This window comes from Vigna unguiculata, chromosome 4 (assembly GCF_004118075.2).
Source record: "Vigna unguiculata cultivar IT97K-499-35 chromosome 4, ASM411807v1, whole genome shotgun sequence".
In the NCBI taxonomy this organism is placed as follows: Eukaryota; Viridiplantae; Streptophyta; class Magnoliopsida; order Fabales; family Fabaceae; genus Vigna; species Vigna unguiculata.
Window position 1 is genome coordinate 30,352,967 of NC_040282.1, and position 17,101 is coordinate 30,370,067.

The following is a 17,101-nucleotide window of genomic DNA, read 5'->3' on the forward strand; positions in this document are numbered from 1 at the left end:
AGTGTGATATGCCAATACTTTAATTTATCGATTCTACAAAATAACACATAAATTTTACTTAAACTGTTAAATTTTGCATAAAGTGTGATCTTCCAATATTTTAATATGTTGATTCTACAAAACAACATATATATTCCACTTAAATTGTTAAATTTCGCATAAAGAGTGATATGTCATTATTTAAATATGCTAATAATTCACTTTTTATGTGCTGATTTCACTTACGCTGATTTAAATCTGAATGAATTAAATTCAATTAATTGACCCAATCAAATGATTCATCACATGACATTATATGTATTGTAGTAACAACTATTACATCAATTAAAATTGCTTTTTATATTTCATTGACCACAAAACATCTTTATTACATGATTCCCTATGTGCAAGCATTTGTTGTGATCTGAATTAGGTAGATAGCATATAAAACGTCTAGGAAACATCATGCTTTATGATCATACACATATTACAGTGCATTTAATTGAGTCTGATTGCTTATGCTATAGTGAATATGAAATCACTATGCAAATCAATTGACTGATTATAAAATTCCATACGCTAATTCTATAAATACTAGCTTTGGCATCATGCATTTGCATTCATATCTGCTAGTAAGATCCAAACCACAATATAGAATGCCTCGTAGACACAGAAATGTGCAATCTGATGAAAAAATTCCACCCCTCGTACACACAATATAGGCTTGAAGCTTGGTTTGAGGGCCATGAACTTGTATCAATAACTAAGAACACAAAAGCTTAAGACCTTCCTTGAGCTTTCAAGAAATATTTATTCAGATTTTCTCAAGGTGTTATATGCCAACCTCAAGTTCAGTGGTGGTGTGCTGAAATCCTATGTGAAAGGTATCCAGATGGAGATAACAAAGCAAACATGGAAGGATATGGTTGGCCTAAGACAAAGAGGTGTGCAGGTTAGAAAGGAAGAAACCATAGTTGTTGAGGAATTCAACAAAGTCCAGTACTTTAACTAGTGTGTGCAAAATCCAGGGGTTCAAATTCATAATTTTCATGTGGGGATACTTCATGTTGATGAGAGGCTCCTAGCCATGATTGTGACAAATATCATTGTTCCTAAGGGGAGCAATCACTAAACTTTGAATGAAGGTGACTTGATGGTAATGTGTTGCATCTAAAATGATGTGGTTGTTGATTTGACCCACACAATTTGTGACCATGTGATAAAAGCAAAAAGGGTCACAGGTTTCAAGTTGCCCTATGATGTGCTTATATCCAAATTCATTGAACATTTTGGAGTGGATGTAGAAGAAGAGCTTGAAGAGTCCATTAGTCTGCTGAATGGAGTCTTTGCACTCAACATGCACAAGATGCATTTCACCCAGATTAGCAACACATGGACTGTAGAAAATGATGTTGCAAATGCTGGAGTTGGTGCACATGATCATGAGGTTGGAACAAGTGGAATGTGTCAAACTAAAGAGGAAGTTGTTGAACTTGAGCCTATGACCATTGAGTTGTACAATGCTAGAGGAAACTGGTCCTACCTACTCTGACTTTGAAATGATGGTTCCCAACTAGCTTCAAGAGCTCAATGTGTCTCAAAATAAGCATCTTGGTTTTTACAGCTAAAGGTTTCAAGACCTTGATGATCAAATACACAATGTCAATGACCTCCTTTCCATCGTCTACAATAGAGATAACCCAATAAATGATTGAGGGGGTGGCTCTTAGGTAATTCATTGCATTTGCTGTGTTGGATCCATGCTTTTCCTAGTTGTTGTCAGTTTTTAAATTGGTTGTTTCTAGGTTTTAATCGACTAATTATATCAGTTTCAGCTTCATTTTTTTACTCTTCTACTTTACTGCTTTTGTTGTGTGTATAATCTATCAGTTTATCTAGTAGTATGTTTATGGTGGTATCATGAAACTTTTTTAAAAATTTTCCAAAATTCCCAATCACTTATCTAAATTTAATGAATCCAAAGGGGGAGAAAAATAAGTAAGTCATGAATTGGATAAGATAATGTTAAAACTGGAACTGCATAATTGTGTAAGTAAGTCATGAATTGAATAAGATAATGTTAACACTAGAACTGAATACTTGTGTATGCATAAGTAATAATGAAAATTGGATCTAAAATTTGAAGTAAAATCACAATAGTGATAAGGGGAGCATGTGCATATGTAGATTAATTTTATGCTTGTATGCTTTTGTTTGTTTGCTTATACGTGTATGCATTTTTGTGTGTAAAAGTTATTTCAGGTTTTCACAATGGATCTTGCCTCATCAATACAATTCGAAGAACAATGGATGTTGGCTTCATCAAATCAGGGGGAGATTGTTAGCATAAGTGACCTTAGTGCCTAGATTTAACGAAGCAAGTGCAGAGATCATGCGTAATTGATGAAGAATTGATGAGTTCGTTGATGATCAAGCCTATGGTATGTTTCATTTGGAGTTAACTTGAAGATCACAAAGCTTGAAGTTTGAATTGTATTTGTAGACTATATGACATAGTGTTGATGTCATTTTGTCTTGTGTGTCTTTACTCTGTTAAAAAGGTTTTTAACAAGCTAAAAGGCTTGCTGCATATAGTTTTGGTATGAATATATTCAATCAGATATATTGTTATTCAATCGATTGATTTCACTTTAAGTCAAGTGAAATCAACATATTGTACGAACAAATCAACCTATTGAATTCACTTATGACTAGGCATGGCAAAATGGGTCAGGCCCGCCGGGCCGGCCCGCTCAAAAAAGGGCGGGCTAGGTTGGAATTTCCAACCCGTTAACCTCCTATAACCCGATCCGCTTGGCCCACCAGTTTAGCGGATCAAAACGGGCCAGCCCGCCAACCCGTTTTCTTTTATGTTTAAAATTAAAAAATAATTAAAAATAATAGTTTTTAATATTATATAAATAAATTTATATATAAAATAAATTTATAAACAAAATTTTTATAAAAAGTTAAAAAAAAATTTAAAAAAATTTAAAAAATTAAAAAACGTAAAAAACAAAAAAGAGAGAGATGGGCCAGCCCGCGGGCCAGCTCGCCGGCCCGCCCTAAGACAGGACGGGTTATAGTTTTCGGCCCGTTTATTGATGGTGGGCCAGCCCGGCCCGTTTTTGGCGGGCCACAGGCGGGGCGGGCTGACCCATTTTGCCACCCCTACTTATGACCAAGCTATATTAGCTTATTTTTCAGAGAATGGAGAAACTTTTAAGATTTCTAAGCGCAAAAAGTAGTGAAACAAATTTGGAAAACTCTATCTGATTACACAATGTGCAACTCGTGAATGAAGATCTTTGAATCTTGGAGCAAAGTTTTGCTTGTGTTAAAGCTTAAAGAACACGTTGTTGGTTGGCTAGGGAGAGCCTCCACTCATATTTGGTTGCTCTTGTGCTTCTAAGTGTTTCCTAGTGTGACTCCAGGTCTACAAGTTGGATCTTGCAATGTGTGGGATAATTTTCTTGTAGGATTCAAGAATCTTGGTGTTTTAGTTAATTCAAAAGTGTAATCTTTGAGGGATTTTATAGTTCTTTTGATATAATGCATGATCAAGCTCAAGTTGTCCTGGTAAGCTAGATGTAGCTCAGATATTGAGTGAAGTAGCATAAAATTCAGTGTGTGATCCTCTCTCATTTATCTTATTCTTCTTTAAATCTCAATGAAACTCACTAAATCAGTCTTTGTAAGGTTTACATATGCTTTTATGTAATCTGGTGTTATAACTAAGGCTGATATATAAATTGGAATCAATCTTTTATGATAAAACATGATGTTTGAGTAAGTTTGGTGGTTTTCATATTTCCGCATTATTTCTTAGAATATTAGTTGATTGATTTTATATTTCAATTTTTTAAATCATACTGCATGAAAAAATTAATCTATTGTTTTTGTTTTTCAATCAACTGAAATATGTGGTCTAGCAACAATACAACTCTCATTTGTTGGTCAATTGAATTAAAAGGGTTTTTATAAGTTTTAATCGGCCATAATTTTTAGTTCTCAGCCAATTCAACCCTCGATTCTTGGCTAAGATAGACATATTAAACCAACACAACATATGTTAGAATTAGATTTTTAAACCAAGCCACAAATGCCCATCAACCCTCTTATACGAATTAAACTTCAATACTTGGCATAGGCACTTGAGCATTAGGATATCGAACTCCATGGATGATTATTCCTCATTCCACACACGGGGAATCTTCATTAACATATAACTCATACTAATTTATGACGACAAACTCCTAGCCATGACCAAGTGCATACATGATGATAGGGCTTCATGGTGGAAGGACCTACATGAAGAGGTGTGGCAACCAATGCAACAAGCATCAAAAGTATTTAGCAAGCACTGCCCAACGCCAAAACTCATGCCTAACACAACACAAAACTCAACAACACTGCATTTGTTTATTATTTGGGTAATAACTTTCTCCACAAAACTCCAAATAAGTTGATTTTTTTTTGCAAACTATGCTTAAAGGAATTACGTTTGACTATAAGAACTCCTTTTTGGACCTATGAGATAGATGTAGTTTAATTTTCAAAATACTGTAGGTTTGTGTTTTTGCATTTTTGTTACAAAAAGTCATATGTATCATGTTTTCCTTCATTCAAACACAAACCAAACACATCCTTAAATAAAGAATTTTCAATAAAATATAATATACATCCACAAACACAGATAGATACATATATATATATATATATATATATATAATGAATATGAATGTTTTAAAATTTGAACTAACACCATTCATAACTACACAATGGATATGTTTAGCTCTTTATTGCCTAACAAAATATCCACACACAAAATTAAGTACACATTATAATTTACTTTTCTATGTAACTCGTCTAATGTCATGTGTTACTTAGGTCGTCTAACACCTTGTGTTACTTAAAGACATAGGGGTCGGCTAATGACATGGGTTGTCTAATGCCTTAAACTTGGTGAATATCATTTATGTACTCATCTAACATCTTGACTTGTATATTACATAGACTCATATAATGCTTAGAGATGGCCTTTGCATTTGCCATACTTTGTACTTATACTTTTATGCATAACAATTGTATATCAATCATTAATCACATGAAAGCATAAGTACGAATCACATATTTTGATCTCTTGATCAAGTACTCAATCTTATTATATGCATTAGACGTTCATATGTAGTCGTCTAACACAATTTCACTTCTACCTAGAGATTCACTCATTTGGTAGAGTCATTCTTTTGTTATAATCAAAACCTTATTAGTTAATGGGGCTCATCTACTTCAACATAGTCAAAATTTTCTTAATCTCTTGAAAACTTTATTCACATTCTTCTAACCATATAAATGGGTGGTCCTTATGATAAATGTATAAAATAAGTAAATTTACATATGATTTTGACATTTATAATGCACCAATTGTTCATATTTCAGAAGTAAACAACTCCTTTTAGTTTAAGATGATAGAATGAAGTATGATAATATTTTAATTTCTTGAATTCAATGATATTTTGATGAATTTTAGTGATTTTTGTAGGAAAACAACAATGGTGTAGCTGAGGCGGAAGTATTGGCATTAAGCATTTAAGGAAACAAAGAAATAATATAAATTTTGGCCTCACAATTGAGCGACGCAAAATGGTGTCGAGCCACACAAGAAAACCCCTACATACCTAAAGTAAAAAATAAAATAGCTAAGCTACCAATGAAATCCTCCAAAGGAGGACATCTCAAGTGTTGATCACCATAATTGAAGGTTGAGCTGAAAGAAAACCCACCATGGGAGGAAACCCCTATTGTTGAGCACTAAAAAAATGAAGTTGAGCACTACCCAAAATTCCTCTATAAATACAAGGCCATGCCTCTGGCTTTGATCATCTCTTTTTTAGTTTTTGTAGGTGATAAGATCTTTAAGTGAAAATTAAGATGATTTTTGGCATTTACCTAGCTTTGATTGTAACTTTTTGTTAACTCACCCTAATTTAGTTTTTTTTTTTTTTGCACATTAGAGCACCAAAAGAGAGAATTGTGGAAAAGAAGAAGATTGTAAAGAAAATACTACAAAATTGGGATGAATTCAGTCAACACGACTAAGCCATAGAAATGGTGTTGAGCCATAAAGAGCAATCCCTCATGAAAAGGAAACTTCAAGCACCAGACTTGTAGTTGAGCCATGGAAACTATTTCCCAAAGAAATTACCGCAAGAGTTGAGCATTAGAGTTAAGGTTGGGCGACAAAGAAAACCCAAATGGAAGCGAAACTCTATTATTGAGCCACAAGTGTGTAGTTGAGCATTGCCCTGAACAATTTATAAAAACATAGTTGCACCTCTAATTTAAGAGAGCTTTTAGAGAGTCTTTTCACCATACCTTTAGAGAGTCTTTTGGCCAAACCTTTAGAGAAAATTGTAGGCTAGTTCAGGAGCTTTATAAAGCTCCATCTCAGTGTTTATTGTATATCTTTAGAAAGCATAAGAGATCTATAGCTAGTCCTAGTTTTGTATTACTTACAACAATAATGAGGAGCTAAACTCTCTTATGTTGAGATCTAATTAACCCTTTGAACTTCTTGTATTAGTATTGTTTTATTTATTTACATGTTTGTGAGTTAGTTTATGCTTCTTGTTGGATTAACTGATCACTCATGTTATTTCACCAGCTTGTGATTGATTAGGAACTGGTTTCAAGTTGTGGATCAACTAATTCTCCTTCTGCTTTTAGATGTTAGGATTATATATAAAGCTCTACTAGCTAGTTATAAAGTCACACACTTAAAGCAAGTTATTTATTTAAACAATCATTGAGGAATCATACTGGAGTTTAATGATCTTAGGCTTTAGATGTCAGAAATAGATATAGAGTTACATTTAAAAGCACTTCTAGAACATAAATAATTGTATCTAAATAAGTAAAAGTTGAATGAGTACCAGAAAGGGTTAAGTGATGAAATATGATCACAACATGTCTTTATCATGTTGAAATTAACTCTTTTATTTGAAATTTGTTTTACTTCATTTTTCAAAAACCAAAAATAGTTTATTCAAATTAAACAAGTTCTAAACATCATGTATTCTTCCAAATCCATGTGGATATGACACTTGTTATACTACAACTACTAAGTATACTTACTGGAAAATTGATTGCATTAGAGCATCAACAAGCTTTTTGGCATCGTTGCATGGTATTTATGTTAAGAAAACTAATATTTATAAGCAATTGACTACTGTATAAATTGTACAAAGTTACTGATATTTCATATTAATACTTAATGCTTCTTGCATGTTCTTTTTGTTCACATCTGCTTGAAGCTATTGTGTATGCAAAGAAGAAAACAAAAATAGGTCATGTTCCTGAAATAGAAAGGACCACAAGGAGAAATAACAACAAAAATAGGAAGCACAAAAAAAACGTGAAACTACATCAAAAACAATAAGGAGAAGTAGCTGACTCAAATTTTCTTTTGCATTGTCACACACCAGACCAAACAGGCTTTAATTAGGTTTATAAGCCTAATTACAAAAAGTTTAAGCTAAAATCATGTAAAGTCTAACCCACATGGGATACTTTACAAAATTTAACCTAGTTTTAAACAAATAATGTATGAAGTAGTTAATGACTCTAAATCCAACAAACCATATGTTCATTTTTAATTCTTGAAAAAAGAAAAGTTCAATGCAAGTAGAATTAGCCAAAAATAATATCTAAAAAAAGTTATGACTATAACAATGAATAAAGATTAATGAGTTAAAAATATAAAATTAAATCCAATATATAAAATAAACCCAATTTATTGTTATAGAAAGGAAATGATGTAAAATTGAAAAATTAACCATATGAAAAATGAAATCACAAAAAAATAAAACACTAAATGTGTTTACATAATATTTGCAATCAACCTTGGAGGCAAATTTAGCACTTGGAATCTTGGTGTTAAGATATAACAAGAACAACCAAAAGCATACAAATAACTTATGGAGAGTTTTTGGTTTCTCCACAATTCAATCAGAGTTTTTTCCAATATAGATTACCCATTTAATTTAAAATAAAAATATTCAAATCAATCTAAAAACACCTCAATTTTAATTGGTTATAAATTTTTAGATTAGTTTTTATTTTTTTATTGGACTGGTTTGATGAATACACTATATAATAATAATAATGATGATAATAATATAAGAAGAAGAAACCTAATATATGAATTTGTTGGTAAAAAAATATGTAAGCCTTTCTTTTTACTCAATCTTATACCATAATTGTAAAACATAATAGATCTTACATGTTTTGTTTCATCCATTCTCGATTTACTCCTTCTTTCATTTTCTAAATTTTCTCTTTAATATGTATTTATTCAGTCTTTAATTCCTATGACTGTTGCAATATAAAGACGTTCAATTGATATAATCTTAAAGATAATCCTCAACTTTTCTTCTTTTCTTGGAGTTGTCATTATTTCTCAAATTTTGAACTTTTGATAATGATTCTCATTTATTTGTCATCAGAAACTTTTAATTAGTTACAAAATTTCTACATCATTTTTTACAACAACAATTTCTCAGTTGTCATTTATGATTGTTGTGAAAGTGGATTTTTGCATTAGTGAATTGATTTTTGTCCTAGAGTTTAAAGAACATTTAGACTATGTACAAAGTCTGAAACATGAGCTTTAATTAGGTTCATAAGCCCAATTACAAAAATTTTAAGCTAAAATCATGGAAAGTCTAACCCGCATGGGATCCTTTACAAAATTTCAACAAATTTGCCCCAGTTTCAAAAAAATAATGTAAGAAATAGTTAATGACTCTAAATCAAACAAACCATAAGTTCAATTTTAAGTCTTGAAATAAAGAAAAAACCAATGCAAGTAGAATTAGCCAAAAATAACATCTAAAAAAAGTTATGACTATAACAATGAACAAAGATAAATGAGTTAAAATTATAAAATTAAATCAAATATATACAATAAATCCAATTTATTGTTATAGAAAGGAAATGATGTAAAAATGGAAAATGAACCATATGAAAAATGAAATCACAAAACGATAAACACTAAATGTGTTTACATAATATTTGCAATCAACCTTGGAGTCAAATTTACTAATTTGATTCTTGGCATTAAGATATAACAAGAACACCCAAAAGCATACAAATAACTTATGTTGAGCTTTTGGTTTCTCCCACCGTAAGAAATATAGTTATTACCTACAAAAAGTTATCTACAAATTTTTTTTCGTAGATAATTTCATTTTATCTATGAAATATTTTTCGTAGATAACATTAAATTTCATGGGTAAACATGATAGACTTTAACAGAAAAATTTCATACGAAAAATTATCTACGAAAATTAACATAGAAAATAAATATTAAAAAATAAAATAAATTTATTTTAAAATATTTTACATACGAAAAAAGTTCGTATGTAACAATTATATAATTTTTTAATAAAAAGTAATATCTTATCTATAATCAAATTCGAAGAGATCATGTTTTTTATTTTCTCCCAAATAATACTCTTCCCTCGTGCTGCAAAACCCTTCCTTTCCTAAGACCAAACACGAGAGCCTAACCAAGCACTAAGACACTTAATGCAAACATCATAAGGGTTTTTGGTAGAACGTAGTGGTGCCAGTCCTCATCAACAACATCGGTCACTACAAACATAGTGATGTCTCGATGTTGTCTTTGTCTTGTATTTATCTCGACGTTGATGCAAAAAGAGAACCTCCTAGCTTAGGTTGTAGTTGACTTGTTGGGATGCCTTGATACTCATTTCAATTAGTTGTGCATATGTGTATATTAGGAATTACTATGTTGAATGAGTTTTTATGTGAAAAATTGGAGAGCAAGGTCACGTCAAGCTGCACAATTTATTCTATAAATTCATGGGAGGATATCAAGGGTGAAAAATAAAATTCTTGAGCAAAAGTGATAGGAGTCTAGGAATTAGACTTAGTGGAATAAGTGAATACAAAGACAATTAGGTTATACTTGCATTTTGAGTTCTAAGGTGAATGTGTTAGGCCAGAGAATGTCTTACACTTTTAATATAGCCAACCTACATTCCTATTATTTGAGTTGTTTCACCCTTCCTTTAGTACCTTTTACCCTATGATTCAGCCCTAGACCAGAAAAAACAAAAAAATTTCCCTATTAAGGAGCTTGAAACACTAAAACAGGTTAAGTGTGTGTAACTGTTAAGTCCCGATTTTTGCATGGTTTACTTTGATAATTGTGTTCTTAAGAAGCTTTTATAGTTTAGTCTTTTAATTGTGAATTGTTAGTAACATTGTTAGATTTTTCGACCTTAGTTTTATGTGCAGTATTGATTTTTCTTATTTTTGATTGATATTTCAGCTTAAATTTGATTTTGTGATTTAATTATGAGTAGTGGTGGGGTTAATTTGAGATAATTTGGTGCAGATTAAAGTTAAAGAGCTTGGTTGAGTCACTCATTATTGAAGAGCTGAAATTACCAATTGAAAGGAGTTGCACTTGGAACGTGTACCTGTTATACCACTGAAGACTACTTCTTACTGCTAGTTGAAGTTGAAGATGATACTTGTTGATTAATGAATTTACCTTGGAAGATGGTGAAACATTAAATGAATAATGTGTTATTATTGTTTGTTGTCTACCCATAGATTATACTTGTTGATGATATTTAATGGAGTGTAAGGTGATGTCATGGATACCACATGTTGTTTATATTAGTTGAGAGAATTAACTCTTAGTTGTTTTTAGTTGTTTTTTTTTTCATATTGTGAATATATAATTGTGAATGTATAATTATAGTGTTAATAAAAAAATGGCCTAATTGGGTTTGAATAGAACTGTCAAAACGGGTAACCCGGTCCGGTCCGGTTCGACCCACCACGGGTTGATCACTTAGTGAGCCAATCCAACCCAGCTTACTTATTAGCGAACCAAAAAAATTTGAACCCAACTCAGTCCAGCACGAGTTGGTGGGTTAAACGGGTTGGCTCATAGGCTCACTTAATTAAAAAAATATAATTTTTTTATTTTTTTTCAAACAAAACTAAATTATAGTTCTAATTAAAATCTAAATAAACTTTAATACAATCCAAAAATACAAATTATGTTAGTTTTGAAATGGTTGAAAAGCCAAGAAGGGGGGGTTGAATTGGCTAGTTAAAACTTTAGGCTATTTTTGCAAGCTAAAAACCTCCTTTAATTGAATCAAATAGATCACCAAGTTAGGATGCAAATAGTACTGAACTGTACACTTTCAATCGATCAAAAACAGAGTTAACAGATTGATTTTACTAAACAGATTATGTTCTGGTATAATCAATCGATTGAAACTGAAAAATAGTCGACTGAAATATTGGGAAAAATGCAGAAAAGTGAATTTGAATTTTAAACCAGAAACAATGCTCAAGAATGATCAAGATCAGTTCCAAATGATTATACAAACAAGCTCAATGCTTCAGATGCTATGAAAACATGCAAGAACATGAAAAAAATGATTAAAGCACAAGTTCTTGAAACTTTAAAATGAAAATGCAAGAGAGAAAGGTTAGAGAAGAGAGGACACCACGAATTTTTATACTAGTTCACTCAAACCAGAGCTACATCCAGTTTGTCAAGGCAACCTGAGCTTGACTTTGCACTATTTCAAAAGTTTTACAAAGAATCCACCCTTACACTTCCAAAATATGCAAAAACACCACAAAAGACTCTTGAATCACACAAGAATCACACCAGCACAACAAGAACCCTCTTGCAGACTTGGAAAACCACCAGGCACACACACAAAGCTTGAGAAAGATCAAACCTTAGTGGTAGCACAGCCTTGCCTACCACAAACCACTTTCTCCAAGCTTCAAACCAAGCCAAAAGGTTCAAGAATTGATCCAAGATCAATCTTCAACAACTGCAACACCTATGATCACGAAGGAGAGAGTTTCCACCAATTTCCAGAACCAATTCGTGCTCTAAAATGATCAATAGACCTCTCTTTCGAAAATCACAGCTTTTACAGTCAAACTGTTACGAAATTCAATAGGTTGATTTTCAAATCAATCGGTTGATTTCACTTGATTTAAGTGAAATCAATCGATTAAAAACTAAATCAACTGATTGAATTTGTTGCAGTTTAAGACTACTGCAGCCAACCTTTTAACCTGTTAAAAAGCCATTCAACATATTAAAAGAGACATTTTAACCTGTTGAAAAACCATTCAACAGATTAAAAACACACAAAAGACCAAACTACATCTAATTAATGCTTTAAGGTCTACAACATGAATTACAAACTACAAGCACACTTTCTTAATGATGTAAGTACATGGAGAGCACACATTCCAACCTTGACCACCATGGATATCATCAAATCTCCTTTCCTTCATCAATGTAGACTTCATTCCAATGTTTATGGCTTCAAGATAGTTCAAAAGAGCTTCATTCAATCTTCATCAAATCTTCAAGAAGTAAACCACCTTGGCTTCTCATGTCAACAAATTATTTATGTGTTAGCTAAGAAAAACCAAATGCAAAGCCCAATTTAACAAAAAACACTTGTGTGACTCTTTATTTGTGGGTTGGCTCACCGACCCGATTCACCACGAGTTCAACTCGGGTGAGTTAGGTTCTAGGTAGATCGGGCCGGGTTGGCTCACGAATTTCAACCCATTTTGACAACTCTAAGTTTGAACCAATGACATCTTAAAGTGTAGTCAAATGTTCTACCACTAAGCTATGGACCATTTGTTGTTAATTACTGAACTGGTTTTTATAAATGGTTATTAGGGATTCTATAATCTATTTTAATTATTTTATATTTAAGTTATCCAAGAAAAAAATTCATATGTAAGTTCCTATTAAAATTTCATAGGTAATTTATCTACGAAGATTTTTGTAGGTAACTTACCTACAAAAATTTTCGTAGGTAACTTGAGTATTGGGAAGTGTCTCTTTTCTACAAATATTTTTGTAGATAATTTTAATAAATAAAATTATCTACGAAAGTATATTTTTGTGGATAAAGTTACCTACAAGTTGTTTACATACAAAATAAGTTTTGTAAGTAATTCGTAGATAACATCAAGTTAACAACGAAAATTGTTCATTATCTACGAATTATTAATGTAGATAATTCACATATTTCTTAAAGTGTCCACAATTCAAACAAAGGTTTTTTTTTCAAATATGAATTACCCATTTAATTTTTTTAAAAAAGAAATATTCAAATTAATCTAAAAACTCCTCAAATTTTATTGGTTATAAATTTTTAGATTAGTTTTTAATTTTTTTATTGGAGTGGTTTGATGAATACATATTATAATAATATTGATGGTAACAGTAATAATATAAGAAGAAACTGATATATGAATTTGTCGGTAAAAAATATATAAGCTTTTCTTTTCACTCAATTGTATACTATAATTGTAAAACATAATTGCAAATTGTACATAGCATCAAGTAGAAAAAATACATTTGCATGATATCTAATCTATTAATAAAGTTCTTATTTTGATTAAAAAGAAAAGTAGACTAGTAGATTAAATACTCAAGATTTTTTCCTTTTCCTTTTAGGCAGGGAAACACCAAAAAGAAGTTCGAAATAAGATCAAATATAATCTATGAGTACAAACATCATCATTCAAGTTAGCTTTAAATGACTGAGTTAAACTTAAACCTTGTTTTTTTTTTTAAGAAGTTCATTTACATAATTAAAATTTGATATTTAAAACTTAATTTTCTTCTACTTCTTATATTAATGTATTGATGGAATCATAGTCTGATGACTAAGGTTCTTCTTACTCTTTTTTTTTTTCATCTGTGGAATTTTATACGTTAAAAATGAGCTAAGAAATCAATGGAATAGGTACTTGTCACTTTAAGCAGCCAACAAAATTTAAAAGTCTAGCAAAAATGATTTTAATTAAAAGCGATTGTGCATGCTAATTTCTAAAAGATATATTATTATATAAGCATTAGTAAAATATTCCTACAACCCCTTTAGTTATAAAGACCACTTACTATTTTATAATTGAAACATAAAGCAATCAAAGTAAACAAATATATATAATTAATTGTTTGCAAAATCATAGTCATAGAAGAACTTATTCTATTCTAAACTTGTAGCTATTGGAATATTTTCTGTGAAAAACATTGTCAAACATGAACAATCAATAGATATATCATATAGGGTTAGCATGGGGAGTCTTTAGGCATTTCATGCATATATGTCAAACAACCCTACATGCCAACACCGAATTTAACTTAACTGATTGACAAAGACCCTAATCTTGTAAAAGGTCTGTGTTTAAGAAATATGATTCCTCATAATCATTCTACTCTAACTTTGTTTTGAGAATCACTTATAAATATTTTGGTGTAGCGTTAATATATATATATATATATATATATATATATATATATATATATATATATATATAACATTTTAAAGGGTTAACAAATTTTAAAAATTTCACTTTGATTAAAGATAAGATAAATTTAAATTATATAAATGGATATAAATTTCACTTTATAAGGGGTGAGTGTTGGTAAGTCGGTTTTGTGGGATTGAATTAAGTTTAAAGTATACTTCTTAATATGGTATCAGAGCCATAGTTTGAGTCTTTCCTAACAAAATTTGATGTTTGTTGGGTTTATTGTTCCATTTGCTATCAGACCATCCATTAATGTTAATCTCACACGCGAGATGTATATACCTCGGCATGAGGGAGGTAGGTTAGAAATTCTACATTGACTACAGATAAGGCCAATTTACAATACATAAGTGAGTGCAGATCTCACCTTAAAAGTTGGTTTTGTATGATTGAATTATACTTAAAATCTACTTTACAAGTCAATTTTGTAGGATTGAGTTAAAACTAAAGTCTAATTCTTAAAATTCAATTGAGAAATATTTGAAATATATATTTTTTTAAATTATTACAAAGAATTGAATGATTTAATTATACCTGGAAAATTATAAATGAATGATATAATATATATAAAACATCTACCTTATTAGTTCTCGTAAAATTTGTATTTTAACTTATAATGGTAAGAAACTACAGTTGAAAGACATTAAAAGAGGAAGAAAAACACTGTACTGAAAACAAAAAGTAAACGGAATTAGATTCGTTATTTACCACAGTTTAAGAATGATCTCGGGGATATATCTTTCATAGCAAAAGTTTAACTTTATTGATTACGGTAATCATCTTGATGTTCAAGATTTTCACCACAAGTTTTGCAAGACGAATATATCTTACACATAGGTGGAGAGTTTATTTTAATTTAGTGAATATTTTTATGCATGGAAAAAGATTTAAAGAATAAGATTATCAAATTATAGTTAAACTCCCCAATGATTAATTAATTGTTTTAATTATTTTAATTAAAGTGATACCTTGAAATAAATAAATAAAACCTCAACATAACACATACCATTAACATTTCTTTTATATTCACTTAAATTCCACCACCATTTTTTTCAATCCTTATATATTCTTCATATTCAAGGTGACAATCTTGCACGTCTTATATTTATTTGTATATATAATATAGTATTATAAGAATGAAATCGTGTTACGTCACATTTTTTTCATATAATGTGATTAAAATAGGAAGCTGGTGATATTCCCACTAAAATTTACCTGCATGTTCTTTAAAATGATGATAATAACTAATTTATTTTTTCTCTCTAAAGCATAACATGGTGAAGGATTCGAAAATAGTAGTAACCTAAGCATTCGATTCGCATAGTAATGAAATTTTAATATAATTTATGTGAGTGTTTAAGCATGTTAGGTAGAGAATGGAACATATGCTAAATAATTCCAAAAGAGTTATTGTATGATATTGCGAACAAAGTGGATTTCAAATTACGTGCCCCAAAAGAGGGAAAGGCATAAGCTTTATCCTCTTTGTCGAGATCATATAGATTATCATAATCCTAATAATATATTATACATCTCCACATGCATGTAAAAAGCAAACAAACATATATTGTTTCACCATAGAATAAGCAAATAAAATGCACATATACTATTAATTTAATTGACTCTACATAGTGAAAGGTCGACCATCATTATTCTTGTCTATTATATGTCGATTTAGATATAGAAATATGGATATTAATCATTCATAATGGATGAACAATATAAATCCAAAATGATATAATCATATATAATATATCATGTATCTTTTTTTCTGTTTTAAAATATTAAGACTATAAATCAAACTAATAATCACATAACCATTGGTATAATCAAATAGATTGTAGGCTAATAGATTTTTTGTTTTTAATATTTGAGAAGTTTATTAATGTGATCTTTAAGTTTTTCTGTCCTTAATACAATCTTTATTTTATTTAGAAAGAGTCAATATAGTTCCTTCTGCGAATGTTACTATGTTTGAAAGATGATCATATGTGAGTGATTTTAGACTTATACAACCTTTCACCCTCTCCGTTTCTACTTACCACTCTTTTAAATCACTTTCTCGATTTCTACCCCTACATTTTTAAATAAAATAAGCACTATATTGTGGACAAAAAAAATTAAAATATCACATTAAATAAACTCTTCAAATGTTGAAACTAAAAGCATATTAAACCTAAATTGTATTTTTAGTTTTGATATATAACGCAACAATGTTTCAATTTGAATCACATATCTTATACTTTAAGATATTTCATTAACAACTTATCAATAAAGTATTTAATTTATAAAACAGTAATATTTTTATATTTTTATGTGATAATAATTTATAATATTTTATATTGATAACAATTAATATATATGATTCTATTTTTGATTGGCATAATAACATTTATATATTTATTATATCAATTTTTATAAATTTTTTTTTGGTTTACAAATATAATGTATTATATTATATTATTTTTAAAATAAATATATTGCCTTGTCGTATCCTATTCACGTGTATTCGTACATGGTATCTTTTGACTTTTCCGCTTAATACAATTTCTGTAGTGAAAGAATTCCATCACTATAAATAATAATATAATTTAATAAACCATTTATCAATGGAGACACGTACTAATGTCTTAGTTAATTTTCCACTAGTCATTGTTTAATCAATGCTAAAGTGATATTTCTAAAGTCTTGTTTTATCATC